Raw genomic sequence first — 14,818 nt, 5'->3', positions numbered from 1 at the left:
GACCATGTGGAGACACTGGCTTGAGGGGGTTAGACACCCTTTTCTCATCAGGACTGACCACTGGAACCTGGAGTATATCCGGGCAGCCAGGAGACTGAACCCGCGTCAGGCACGGTGGGCCATGTTCTTCACCCAATTTCAGTTCACTATTTCGTATAGACCAGGTTCCATGAACACCAAGGCCGACGTGCTGTCCCGTCTCTATGACACTGAGGATCGGCCCATCGATCCTACTCCCATCCTTCCAGCCTCTAAGCTGGTAGCACCGGTGGTATGGGAGGTGGACGCGGACATTGAGCGGGCGCTACTGGTAGAGCCTGCGCCTTCTAGTTGTCCTACAGGCCGTAAGTACGTTCCGCTTGATGTCCGTGATCAATTGATTCGATGGGCTCATACACTACCCTCGTTGGGTCATCCTGGGGTGGCGAGGACAGTGTAAGGCCTTAGGGGGAAGTACTGGTGGCCCACCTTGGCTAAGGACGTGAGGTTTTATGTCTCTTACTGTTCAGTATGCGCCCAGAGTAAGGCTCCTAGGCACCTTCCTAGAGGGAAGTTACAACCCCTCCCCGTTCCACAAATGCCGTGGTCTCACCTGTCGGTGAACTTCCTTACCGATCTTCCCCCGTCTCAGGGAAATACCACGGTTCTGGTGGTGGTGGATCGGTTCTTTAAGTCCTGCCGTCTCCTCCCGTTGCCCGGTCTCTCTACGGCCCTACAGACTGCGGAAGCTCTATTCACCCATGTCTTCCGGCACTACGGGATGCCGGAGGACATCTTTTATGATCGAGGTCCCCAGTTCACGTCCCGTGTATGGAGCGCGTTTATGGAGCGCCTGGGGGTCTCAGTCAGCTTGACCTCCGGTTATCACCCCGAGAGCAATGGGCAGGTGGAGAGAGTGAACCAGGAGGTGGGTAGGTTTCTGCAGTTGTACTGCCAGGACCGGCCAGGGGAGTGGTCCAGGTACATACCATGGGCCAAACTGGCACAAAACTCACTCCGCCACTCATCCACTAACATGTCGCCATTTCAGTGTGTGTTAGGCTACGAGCCGGTCCTGGCACCATGGCATTAGAGTCAGACCGAGGCTCCTGCAGTGGAGGATTGGGTGCAGCGCTCCAAGGAGACCTGGAGGGCTGTCCAGGAAGCCCTTAAGCAAGCAGGAGGATGGCAGAAGAGGAGCGCTGACCGCCACCGCAGTGAGGCCCCCGTATTCCAACCGGGGGACAGGGTCTGGCTCTCGACCCGAAACCTGCCCCTCCGCCTGCCCTGCCAGAAGCTGGGTCCGCAGCGTGTAGGGCCCTTCAAAGTCCTGAGGAGAATAATCGAGGTGTGTTATAGATTAAAACTCCCTTCTTATTATCGTGTTAACCCCTCGTTTCATGTGTCTCTCCTCAGGCCGGTGGTAGCTGGTCCCTTATAGGAAGGTGAGGTGCCGGAGGTCCCTCCGCCCCCTCTGGACATCGTTGGGTCCCCAGCGTATACAGTACGTACCCTTCTGGACTCAAGACGCCGGGTGAGGGGCCTGCAGTACCTCGTGGACTGGGAGGGGTACGGCCCGGAGGAGAGAAGTCACAAATGAGTGCGTAAGCGGTGCGTGGTCACAGTGACAACTGGAGAAACAAAGCGGTCAAAAGCTGTTCAGAAAATACCTAAAAAAAGTTTGCTAAAGTGAGAAGCTAATTTGAGATATTTTATTTATCTTTGTCAGTGATGTCTACACAGAGAAACTTAAAAAACGTTCTACCTTCTCCACTGCTGTCCCATCGATGTGGATGTGGATAGGGGGGTGCTCCCTCTGCTGTTTCCTGAAGTCCACGATTATCTCCTTTGTTTTGTTGACGTTGAGGGAGTGGTTATTTTCCTGACACCACTCTGTAGGCTGTCTCGTCATTGTTGGCCATCAAGCCTACTACTGTTGTGTCGTCTGCAAAGTGTTTTATTTTTATATATTTTTTTATTGAATATTCGAAACATACAATTTACCTGCAGTGAAGCCGGTCAACAACTACATCATACCAGTCATCCAACAGATTCCCATTCAGAGTGACACACAGAAGCATCCAGGGTCAATGCCCTGCTCAAGGGCACGCTGACCGATCTACCACCAGGCCAAAAAATGTGACCCCCGAACCCTCTAAGATCCCCCCACAGTTCCCCAATAGCTGTCCCTCAACCATTCGAGACCCCTCCCACAGTCCACCCAAGAAGAAAAATAAAAAATACTATTAATTCCATTCCCCACCCCCAAGAACCCCCACTGCACCAACAACCAAGAGAATGAACTAAAGAGAAAAAAGGAAAAGACAGAAGAAAACAGCAACAACAATGCAAAAAAATTATAAAACAAAACAATACATTTAAAACAAAGGACATCAAGAACAACTAAAATCACAACAGCAATGCCAACTGTATATGTTTGTGTGCATGTCTGGCTCTATTACATGTATCTGTGTGTTCTTGTATGTGTTTTTTTGATTGAGAGTGTGTGTATATGCATGTGTTCAAACACCTGCATGGCATCAGCCTCAGGCAAACCGGCATTAGTTGTAAAAACACTGCCCCTCAGTGTCATTCAAATGTATTTTTTTTTTACTTTTATCTTCGACCCTTATTCTATCTCCCACACAGCAACGCCACTCCCACTTGTCTCCAATTCCACATCCCAACTCTCAGCTTCCTTCAGCCCATCCCATCTATCTCTGCTGGCCACCCACTTCGGGTTTCTATGCAACACTTTCAACTATGCTGTGACGTTCAACGTACAATTTCAATCTATCTAATCAAATAGAATCCACAGATTGCGAGTTGAAAATAAATACTTTTACTAAGAGTATTAGTATATTAGTAATTGACTGATCCGGTCTCTCCAGATTTCCTAACAGTACTATTTCTAGGGTCAATTTTAGATCATTGCTATGCATTTTCAGGCATTCCTGAACCTGAGACCAGAAACAGGCTACCTGAGGGCAATACCATAATACCATTGTCTATTGATTCTGTATTCTCACAACAAAATCTGCAGAGCTTCGATGACTTTATGCCCCAAATATTCAACATTTTGTTGGTGGCAAGAATTCTATATAATAGTCTTGAATCTTGTTGTTTTATCTATCAACTCATACACCCTGTACCATGGAATCGATACATCAAAATCTCTTTCCAACTGTTTTGCAATCTGTGTGGCACGGCTGTCAACATCCTGGTCCTCAAATGAAACTGGTATACTTTCCTATTTATGCTATTTTTATTCCTCCGCCAGTTTTCATCCTTCATATTGGGCAGACAGACCAGTTCCCTACCTCCTCCCGCTGCCACCTGCCTCCTCCATTTTTGGGGTAATGCTGTAATCAATTGGTTGTACTCTTTGATTGAGCAGACCTTCCCGTACAATTCTGATAGCTCCATGAGGGATATAACTCCACCATTACAATTTACAATATCATTTAAGAACAAAATACCCTTTTCAAACATCTTTTCCATAAATACAGGTATTTTATCAACCAGCACACTTGAGTTCAGCCATAATATTTGTTGTGATAATTGTTCTATCTTTTCAGAGGGATGAAATTGAAATTGTAGCCAGCTCTGCAATGCTTGTTTGAAAAAGAGAGATGCTTTGAAAAAAGTGGCTTTGGATAGAAAACACTCCAAAGTTTCTAAAACTGTTTGAATGGTGTCTGTGAGTATAACAGAACTCAAATGGCAGGTCAAAACCTGAGAGATTCCTTTACAGGAAGTGGCCTGTCTGACCATTTATTGTCTTTCTTTGACATCTCATTCCATTACAAAGGATCTCTGCGGTAACGTGACACTTCCCACGGCTCCAATAGGCTCTCAGAGCCCGGAAAAAACCTGAATGTCGTCATTCCAGCCCCAGGCTGAAACACATTATCGCCTTTCTCAAGTGGCCGATCATGGGACAGTGGGCTTAGGCGTGTGCACTGGCCGCCCCCGTCTTTGTGTTTTTTCCTCTGTTTACCGAAAAGGAGATTCCCGGTCGGAATATTATCGCTTTTTTACGAGATAAATTGCATAAAAATTGATTTTAAACAGCGGTTGACATGCTTCGAAGTACGGTAATGGAATATTTAGAATTTTTTTGTCACGAATTGCGCCATGCGCACGACCCTGATTTACCATTTCGGATAGTTTCTGGAACGCACGAACAAAACGCCGCTATTTGGATATAACGATGGATTATTTGGGACCAAACCAACATTTGTTATTGAAGTAGAAGTCCTGGGAGTGCATTCTGATGAAGACAACAAAGGTAATAACATTTTTGTTATAGTAAATCTGATTTTAGTGAAGGCTAAACTTGCCAGGTGTCTAAATAGCTAGCCCGTGATGGCTGGGCTATGTACTTAGAATATTGCAAAATGTGCTTTCACCAAAAAGCTATTTTAAAATCGGACATATCGAGTGCATAGAGGAGGTCTGTATCTATAATTCTTAAAATAATTGTTATGCTTTTTGTGAACGTTTATCGTGAGTAATTTAGTAAAATGTTAGCGAAATCCCCGGAAGTTTGCGGGGGGGTATGCTAGTTCTGAACGTCACATGCTAATGTAAAAAGCTGGTTTTTGATATAAATATGAACTTGATTGAACAAAACATGCATGTATTGTATAACATAATGTCCTAGGCTTGTCATCTGATGAAGATCAGCAAAGGTGAGTGCTGCATTTAGCTGTCTTCTGGGTTTTGGTGACATTATATGCTGGCTTGAAAAATGGGTGTCTGATTATTTCTGGCTTGGTACTCTGCTGACATAATCTAATGTTTTGCTTTCGTTGTAAAGCCTTTTTGAAATCGGACAGTGTGGTTAGATTAACGAGAGTCTTGTCTCTAAATAGCTGTAAAATAGTCATATGTTTGAGAAATTGAAGTAATAGGATTTTTAAGGTTTTGAAAATCGCGCCACAGGCTGGCAGTGGCTGTTACGTAGGTGGGACGAATTCGTCCCGCCTAGCCCATAGAGGTTAAAAATCCCCAGCGACAATAAATGCATCCTCAGGATACATGGTTTCCAGTTTGTATAAAGTCCAGTGAAGTTCCTTGAGAGCCGTCATGGTATTGGCTTGAGGGGGGATACTCTTGGGAGGTAATACGGTCAGCATTTGATTGTGAGGAATTCTAGGTCAGGTGAACAAAAGGACTTGAGTTCCTGTATGTTGTTACAATTAAACCATGAGTCATTAATCATAAAACATACACCCCTGCACTTCTTCTTCCCGGAGAGATGTTTATTCCTGTCGGCGCGACGCACTTAGAATCCAGGTGGCTGTGCTGACTCAGACAGCATATTCCGAGAGAGCCATATTACCTTGAAACAGAGTATGCTACAATCCCTGTTGTCTCTCTGGAAAGCAACCCTTGCCCTGATTTCGTCGCCCTTGTTATCTAGGGATTGGACATTAGCGAGTAATATACCGTAATTTCCGGACTATAAGCCGCAACTTTTTTCCCACGCTTTGAACCTCGCGGCTTAAACAATGACGCGGCTAATATATGGATTTTTCCCGCTTTCAAAAAAACACATTCTGTGACGTGCTCAGTTTTTTGGCGCCATGAAGCTTTCATTAGACCAATGAAATTGCCGAACGGGTTAAGGTCAAACATCTTTTTGTTTACTGTTTAGATTAAATCGAGCGCTCTCAAACTTCCCATCATTCTGATTACGGTAGTCATTTTGTCACCCTGATTCCTGGGGGTACAACAAAGTATTTGCAGCCACTCGACATCAGTGTAAATCGTGCATTTTAGGTGGCACTCCGTGTTCAGCGGGAGGCTTGGATGACAAGTGGGGAGAAATCCTTCACTAAAACGGTCCGCATGCGAAGAGCAACTTATGGTCAAGTCTGCCAGTGGGTCCTGACAGCGTGGAGCATTGTCAAAAAATCCACTATCATCAACGGGTTTCGAAATGCTGGACTGCTGCATGTTGAAGAGGGCTCAGCGGAGGATTTGCCTCCGGATGAAAGTGACGAGAGCGACAATGAAAACGATCCAATATCGGACGAAGCAATTCTGAGGCTATTCAACTCCGACACCGAAGGAGATGGTTTCAGTGCACAGGAGGAGGAAGATGGTGACCAATGACTTTCTTGGTAGGCTACTGTTTACTGCTACATTTTTATTTTTTGTTACAAGCCGTGTTTCGTTAAAGCCTATTTATTTTTGTTACAAGCCGTGTTTCATTAAAGCCTATTTATTTTTGTTACAAGCCGTGCTTTGTTAAAGCCTGTTTATTTTTGTTACAAGCCGTGTTTCGTTAAAGCCTGTGTAAAGTTAATTTGTTTCAATGTACCGGTAGGCACCTGCGGCTTATAGACATGTGCGGCTTATTTATGTTCAAAATATATATATTTTTTAAATTCACTGGGTGCGGCTTATGTGCGCTTAATAGTCCGGAAATTACGGTACTCAAAAACGGTGGGTGGTGTGCACGCCTCTGAAGTCTGAACAGAAGACCGCTCCATCTCCCTCTTCTCCGGGGTGTTGTTTTCAGTTGACCTCTGGAATCAGTTCAAATGCCCTGGGTGGTGTGGACAAAGGATCCACTTCAGGAAAGTCGTATTCCTGATCGCAGTGCTTGTAAATTGACGTCCCTCTGATGTCCAATAGTTCTTCCAGGCTGAATTTAATAACGCTTAAGATTTTTAATACCTAAAAAAACAAACCTGCAAAGTTTCCTAAGAAGTAGAAGGGAGGCATCCCTCTGTTGGAGCCATCTTATCCCAACTTTTATTTTCTGTTCAATAAATAAAATAAATGTTTCACAAAGATTGGCCTACGTTTGCATCTTTACAGAACACATGTGATTGGAGCTCTGGATTTTTTATGTTGCATTTTTTAAACAGAAAAAGCAGAGATGTGCTTTGAAAATAACAACTTTTATTAAATATGACAAATATGACAATGAATGTTCTTGCAACGTTCTCATGGAAAGTGTCACAATAATAAAAATAATATCTTATATTCTGAGAACATGGTAACCACGTTATGGGTAAGTTCTGTTTGACATCAAGGGAATGTTCTCGCTAACCTATATAAAATGTTCCCCTAACTTATGGAAACAGGACACGCAAACATCAAGGTAACATTACGTGTAACATTATAAAAACCTTCTCTTTCCCCAGAATTGTTAGCTGGGACAGGACTAAATCTGTTCTGAACTGGGACTGAACCCGCCTGAAGAGGGGAGAGAGAGGGGAAGAGAAAGTGGGAGGAAGGGAGAGGGTCATCATAACAGCAGGGAAAAGAGCCCCCGAGTTTGAGATGGACGGATACGTGCGCTTGGGCAAACATTTCCCGCTGTTTAGCCTACCTCCCCCGCTGTGTGTCTCTCTCTCCCAAGGGCAAACGCAGAACGAGCAAGCGCAGAGAGCACGCCGCCTGCTTGCCTGTTTCTGGATGTGACCTCTGTGGCCCTACGTAAGTGCTGAGAAATCCCACGGCCCTCAGAGTGCCCCATGGCTTCCTAGACCCTATCATTACACCCCAGGGGCTTTCCATCACAACCACAGACACAGCCAATAGATCTGTATTCCACAAATTATTTATAACGAGGAAGATGACATTTCTGGGCAGACTATCTGTGTGTGGGGTGGGGTGAGTGTGTGCGAACTGTTTGCAATGCTTGGTTGCATCCCTCCATACTTCGCTGGATCCTTTTCTTTTTTTCTTTCAGGAAGAAAGGAAAGCGTACGTGAGGCAGGCAGCGAGTGTGCTGTGAGGCTGGCAGCGAGAGGCAATCCATCATAATATTAGCATCTGTGCAGATTGCATGATCTTTAGATCATCTGGACAAGCTGTTGAAAATCACAGAGGGCGTGATGAGGCAGCCTGACTCGCTATAAATGAAAGTGTGGGAATGCTTTGGTGCAGATTCATCTTACCAACAGAACGGCCATATTGCACCAGATAACAAATTGATACTTTATATATATATATATATATATATACACTGCTCAAAAAAATAAAGGGAACACTTAAACAACACAATGTAACTCCAAGTCAATCACACTTCTGTGAAATCAAACTGTCCACTTAGGAAGCAACACTGATTGACAATAAATTTGACATGCTGTTGTGCAAATGGAATAGACAACAGGTGGAAATTATAGGCAATTAGCAAGACACCCCCAATAAAGGAGTGGTTCTGCAGGTGGTGACCACAGACCACTTCTCAGTTCCTATGCTTCCTGGCTGATGTTTTGGTCACTTTTGAATGCTGGCGGTGCTTTCACTCTAGTGGTAGCATGAGACGGAGTCTACAACCCAAACAAGTGGCTCAGGTAGTGCAGCTCATCCAGGATGGCACATCAATGCGAGCTGTGGCAAGAAGGTTTGCTGTGTCTGTCAGCGTATTGTCCAGAGCATGGAGGCGCTACCAGGAGACAAGCCAGTACATCAGGAGACATGGAGGAGGCCGTAGGAGGGCAACAACCCAGCAGCAGGACCGCTACCTCCACCTTTGTGCAAGGAGGAGCAGGAGAAGTACTGCCAGAGCCCTGCAAAATGACCTCCAGCAGGCCACAAATGTGCATGTGTCTGCTCAAACGGTCAGAAACAGACTCCATGAGGGTGGTATGAGGGCCCGACGTCCACAGGTGGGGGTTGTGCTTACAGCCCTACACCGTGCAGGACATTTGGCATTTGCCAGAGAACACCAAGATTGGCAAATTCGCCACTGGCGCCCTGTGCTCTTCACAGATGAAAGCAGGTTCACACTGAGCACGTGACAGACGTGACAGAGTCTGGAGACGCCGTGGAGAACGTTCTGCTTCCTGCAACATCCTGCAGCATGACCGGTTTGGCGGTGTATCAGTCATGGTGTAGGGTGGCATTTCTTTGGGGGGCCGCACAGCCCTCCATGTGCTCGCCAGAGGTAGCCTGACTGCCATTAGGTACCGAGATGAGATCCTCAGACCCCTTGTGAGACCATATGCTGGTGCGGTTGGCCCTAGGATGTGTTATTTTAGTGTTCCCTTTATTTTTTTGAGCAGTGTATATATATATGCTCAAAAAAATAAAGGGAACACTTAAACAACACATCCTAGATCTGAATGAAAGAAATAATCTTATGAAATACTTTTTTCTTTACATAGTTGAATGTGCTGACAACAAAATCACACAAAAATAATCAATGGAAATCCAATTTATCAACCCAAGGAGGTCTGGATTTGGAGTCACACTCAAAATTAAAGTGGAAAACCACACAACTTTGATGTAATGTCCTTAACCTCTTACATCTAGACGTTCCGCTAGCGGAACACCTGCTCCAATATCCAATGATCGGCGTGGCGCGAATTACAAATTCCTCAAAAATACAAAAACTTCAATTTTTCAAACATATGACTATTTCACAGCATTTTAAAGACAAGACTCTCCTTTATCTAACCACACTGTCCGATTTCAAAAAGGCTTTACAGCGAAAGCAAAACATTAGATTATGTCAGCAGAGTACCCAGCCAGAAATAATCAGACACCCATTTTTCAAGCTAGCATATAATGTCACAAAAACCCAGAAGACAGCTAAATGCAGCACTAACCTTTGATGATCTTCATCAGATGACACACCTAGGACATTATGTTATACAATACATGCATGTTTTGTTCAATCAAGTTCATATTTATATCAAAAAACAGCTTTTTACATTAGCATGTGATGTTCAGAACTAGCATACCCCCCGCAAACTTCCGGGGAATTTGCTAACAATTTACTAAATTACTCACGATAAACGTTCACAAAAAGCATAACAATTATTTTAAGAATTATAGATACAGAACTCCTCTATGCACTCGATATGTCCGATTTTAAAATAGCTTTTTGGTGAAAGCACATTTTGCAATATTCTAAGTACATAGCCCAGCCATCACGGGCTAGCTATTTAGACACCCGGCAAGTTTAGCCTTCACCAAAATCAGATTTACTATTATAAAAGTTTGATTACCTTTTGTTGTCTTCGTCAGAATGCACTCCCAGGACTGCTACTTCAATAAAAAATATTGGTTTGGTCCAAAATAATCCATCGTTATATCCGAATAGCGGCGTTTTGTTCGTGCGTCCCAGACACTATCCGAAATGGTAAATCAGGGTCGCGCGCATGGCGCTATTCGTGACAAAAAAATTCTAAATATTCCATTACCGTACTTCGAAGCATGTCAACCGCTGTTTAAAATCAATTTTTATGCAATTTATCTCGTAAAAAAGCGATAATATTCCGACCGGGAATCTCCTTTTCGGCAAACAGAGGAATAATCACAAAGACGGGGGCGGCCAGGGCACGCGCCTAAGCCCACAGTCCCTTGATTGGCCACTTGAGAAAGGCGATAATGTGTTTCAGCCTGGGGCTGGGATGACGACATTCAGGTTTTTCCCGGGCTCTGAGCGCCCATGGAATACGTAGGAAGTGTCACGTTAGAGCAGAGATCCTTTGTAAAAGATAGCGATGGCAAAGAAGTTCAAGAAATGGTCAGACAGGCCACTTCCTGTAAAGGAATCTCTTAGTTTTGACCTGCCGTTTGAGTTCTGTTATACTCACAGACACCATTCAAACAGTTTTAGAAACTTTGGAGTGTTTTCTATCCAAAGCCAATAATTATATGCATATTCTAGTTACTGGGCAGGAGTAGTAACCAGATTAAATCGGGTACGTTTTTTATCCAGCCGTGAAAATACTGCCCCCTAGCCATAACAGGTTAAAACAAGTCAAAATGAGGCTCAGTAGTGTGTGTGGCCTCCACGTGCCTGTATGACCTCCCTACAACGCCTCGGCATGCTCCTGATGAGGTGGCGGATGGTCTCCTGAGGGATCTCCTCCCAGACCTGGACTAAAGCATCCGCCAACTCCTGGACAGTCTGTGGTGCAACGTGGCGTTGGTGGATGGAGCGAGACATGATGTCCCTGATGTGCTCAATTGGTTTCAGGTCTGGGGAACAGGCGGGCCAGTCCATAGCATCAATGCCTTCCTCTTGCAGGAACTGCTGACACACTCCAGCCACATGAGGTCTAGCATTGTCTTGCATTAGGAGGAAACCAGGGCCAACCGCACCAGCATATGGTCTCACAAGGGGTCTGAGGATCTCATCTCGGTACCTAATGGCAGTCAGGCTACCTCTGGCGAGCACATGGAGGGCTGTGCGGCCCCCCAAAGAAATGCCACCCCACACCATGACTGACCCACCGCCAAACCGGTCATGCTGGAGGATGTTTCAGGCAGCAGAATGTTCTCCACGGCGTCTCCAGACTCTGTCACGTCTGTCACATGTGCTCAGTGTGAACCTGCTTTCATCTGTGAAGAGCACAGGGCGCCAGTGGCGAATTTGCCAGTCTTGGTGTTCTCTGGCAAATGCCAAACGTCCTGCACGGTGTTGGGCTGTAAGCACAACCCCCACCTGTGGACGTCGGGCCCTCATACCACCCTCATGGAGTCTGTTTCTGACCGTTTGAGCAGACACATGCACATTTGTGGCCTGCTGGAGGTCATTTTGCAGGGCTCTGGCAGTGCTCCACCTGCTCTTCCTTGCACAAAGGCGGAGGTAGCGGTCCTGCTGCTGGGTTGTTGCCCTCCTACGGCCTCCTCCACATCTCCTGATGTACTGGCCTGTCTCCTGGTAGCGCCTCCATGCTCTGGACACTACGCTGACAGACACAGCAAACCTTCTTGCCACAGCTCGCATTGATGTGCCATCCTGGATGAGCTGCACTACCTGAGCCACTTGTGTGGGTTGTAGACTCCGTCTCATGCTACCACTAGAGTGAAAGCACCGCCAGCACTCAAAGGTGACCAAAACATCAGCCAGGAAGCATAGGAACTGAGAAGTGGTCTGTGGTCACCACCTGCAGAACCACTCCTTTATTGGGGGTGTCTTGCTAATTGCCTATAATTTCCACCTGTTGTCTATTCCATTTGCACAACAGCATGTGAAATGTATTGTCAATAAGTGTTGCTTCCTAAGTGGACAGTTTGATTTCACAGAAGTGTGATTGACTTGGAGTTACATTGTGTTGTTTAAGTGTTCCCTTAATTTTTTTGAGCAGTGTATATATATATATCAAATATGTGTGTGTGTGAGGGAAAGAAAGAGAGAGAGAGAGAGGATGTGACTCAGCTCAGGAATCATGAATGTCTGATTTTCTCCTGTGCACTTTGATCTTCCTGTAGAAATCCAGGATTTAAACAAAGGGACATCTTAATCCTTCAAACCTGTATTTTTTCACCCCCCCCCCCCCCCCCCCCACACACACACACACACACTAACACACACACACAACCATCCAGAAACCATCCAGCTTAAACTTAACCAGCTGCGAGGCGACAGCGACAGCCGCAACCACAGCAGAAGGAGCAACCCAGGGTGTCCAAAACACCTTGAAATTTGACATTTGGAGCAACTTCAAAATGTGAATTTTGGCGAAACATGGACCAACTTCGGACTTTCAAGTCAAATTGGTCAAACCGTGAGATCTTGTTTCTAAGTGAGGTTCCACCCAGATCGGAGTTTTCTATGAGTGATGGCCCATGGCGAAACATGAAGGTGTTGTGTCAATAAACAATGTTCCGCCCCATCCATCACCCCACTGACAGAAACATATGCATTTTATAGGCTGCACCTTGCATTTCTTTCTCCTGGGTTATTCACACACAGTGGCCTATACGGTCTGTAATCAGTAACTACCTACACTCTGTGTGTGTGTATGTGTGTGCCCGTGTCTGTGAGTGTGTGTGTATGTGTGTGAGAGAGAGACATGGTTTGCACACAGCAGCCTTTTTGGCCTCCCTGCCTTAGCTTTCTCTCTTTCCACATGGATTAAACGGAGGGGAAAATGGCGAGGGAGAGAAATATACTGTCAATACATAAATCTTAGTCATGGAAGCATGAAGGTATTGAGCTGCCTTGTGTTGATGTTTGTTACTGGTTTTAACGGTATATCACTGTACCATTATTCGAGCAGCTTAGCCTGTACTATGGTGGTAGAGTTCACACATTTTGTAAAGTTTATGTAAAAAACAGTCCCTGCAGATGGTTTTCAGATGTCACCGCCCGGTTCAGTCTGAATAGAATAAAGAAGAAATGATATGTAATTTAATCCAAGGTTATTTCAGTGCATGTCCATCTTCACATTCACACAAGTACTGCTCTGTTGTTTATCTGTTTCTGGCACTGTAATACAGGCAATGTTCTTTAGGGGAGAGAGTAGGGCCGTGTAACTTTATTACTCCTGTCTATAAGAGTGAATTTCCAAATGTCAGAGTCAGGCCCTGAGGAATTGCGACCTTGGGCTGAATATTAGATGAGGAAGGAGCAGTGGTTCTAGTGTACAGGCACACACACACACACACACACACACACACACACACACACACACACACACACACACACACACACACACACAAATGCATGTACTGTATGTAGACTCGCGCACGCACACACACACACACACACACATCCTCTGACTGCTAGAATTGTAAGATAAAAACAGCATCTATTCAATCCCAAAGCTGTAGGAGATTACAGTGAGGCAATTGTTCAGCATTCCACCATCGGCAGCCCGATGAACAGAACAACATCCATTCCATGTCTTTCTCTTTTTTCTTCTCTTTTTCCTCTCTCGCTCCGGCATTTTTCCATGGTGTTTTAGTCTCACAAAGAGATACACATAACCATTTCCGCAGCAGCCGCCCCTGAGTGTCATTAAATTGCTATGCCGAGGTCAGTCCTGTCGGCTGGAGAATGTCTAGGCCTACGGTATACATTTCCACACTTTTGTGTGTTGTCCGATGGCGATGGACGAAATACTGTAGATCAGTTTAAATACTTTGTTAAGGCAGACGTTACTGACAATCTTTATTGTATTTCCACTTATCAGCGAAGGTATTGACAACTTCCTTTAGCTTTTCCGGGAGTAAACATCCATGGCTCCAACAAATATGTAACCCTAAGCTTGACGATATGATCCTTTTAAACGTTTTTGCAAATACTGCTTAACCAGGCAGAGCTATACGAAACTTAGTGGAACAGTCAGATAATATCTTTACAAAAAAAGCATTAATGTCCACTTGAATAAAACTTGTGTATCTACCCCAGAAGCATCTGTGTGTTTGATTATTTTTAGCACCACCAGACAGTAGGCTATGTAAAGCAGATCTAAAACAGACTCTACAGATGGACAGATGGCTGTTAGCAGTTTCATGGCCATTCTCTCTCGCTCCTCCCCTCATACACCAGGCCTGGGCTGAAATCATTCAGTCATTCATCACAGTGGCAGCTTAAACCATGTGCACAATCTGTTTATATCCATAATTATAAGACATCATGGTAGAGAGGGAAAGTTCAGAACATCTGCTCGGCACACAGACCAGACGGACCGTACAGAGGTTCACAGGTTACTGCACATCTATCTCCCATGAAACCTAGCTGTGTCTGTGTGTGAGAGAGAGAGAAAGAGTAGAGTAAGCTTATAAAACATTTCAATCATGATTTTTCAGACGAAAGCCCCTCTGAGTAACCATTTCTCTGCAGCTCACTTGCGACATTGAAATTAAAGACCAACCAAAAAACAGTTTAATTTCTAAAACCAAAATCAATCAAATGTATTTAAATTGAAAAACAACTACATTGAAAATTGGACAAACAAACTAAAATTGGAAAATAAACTTCATTGTTATCTGTCCCTAAATCTAACATTTACATTGGCACAATATCTATGCCTCCAATATGTAAAATGAAGAAAAACCCTCTTAAAATACAGACTGAGCGACCACAGTCTGGAAATTGAGATCAGCTATATACTACTGGTATTGTGAT

The sequence above is a fragment of the Salmo salar genome, chromosome 15 (assembly GCF_965601325.2).
Source record: "Salmo salar chromosome 15, fSalSal1, whole genome shotgun sequence".
Taxonomy (NCBI): Eukaryota; Metazoa; Chordata; class Actinopteri; order Salmoniformes; family Salmonidae; genus Salmo; species Salmo salar.
Note: the sequence above shows the minus strand (reverse complement) of the source record.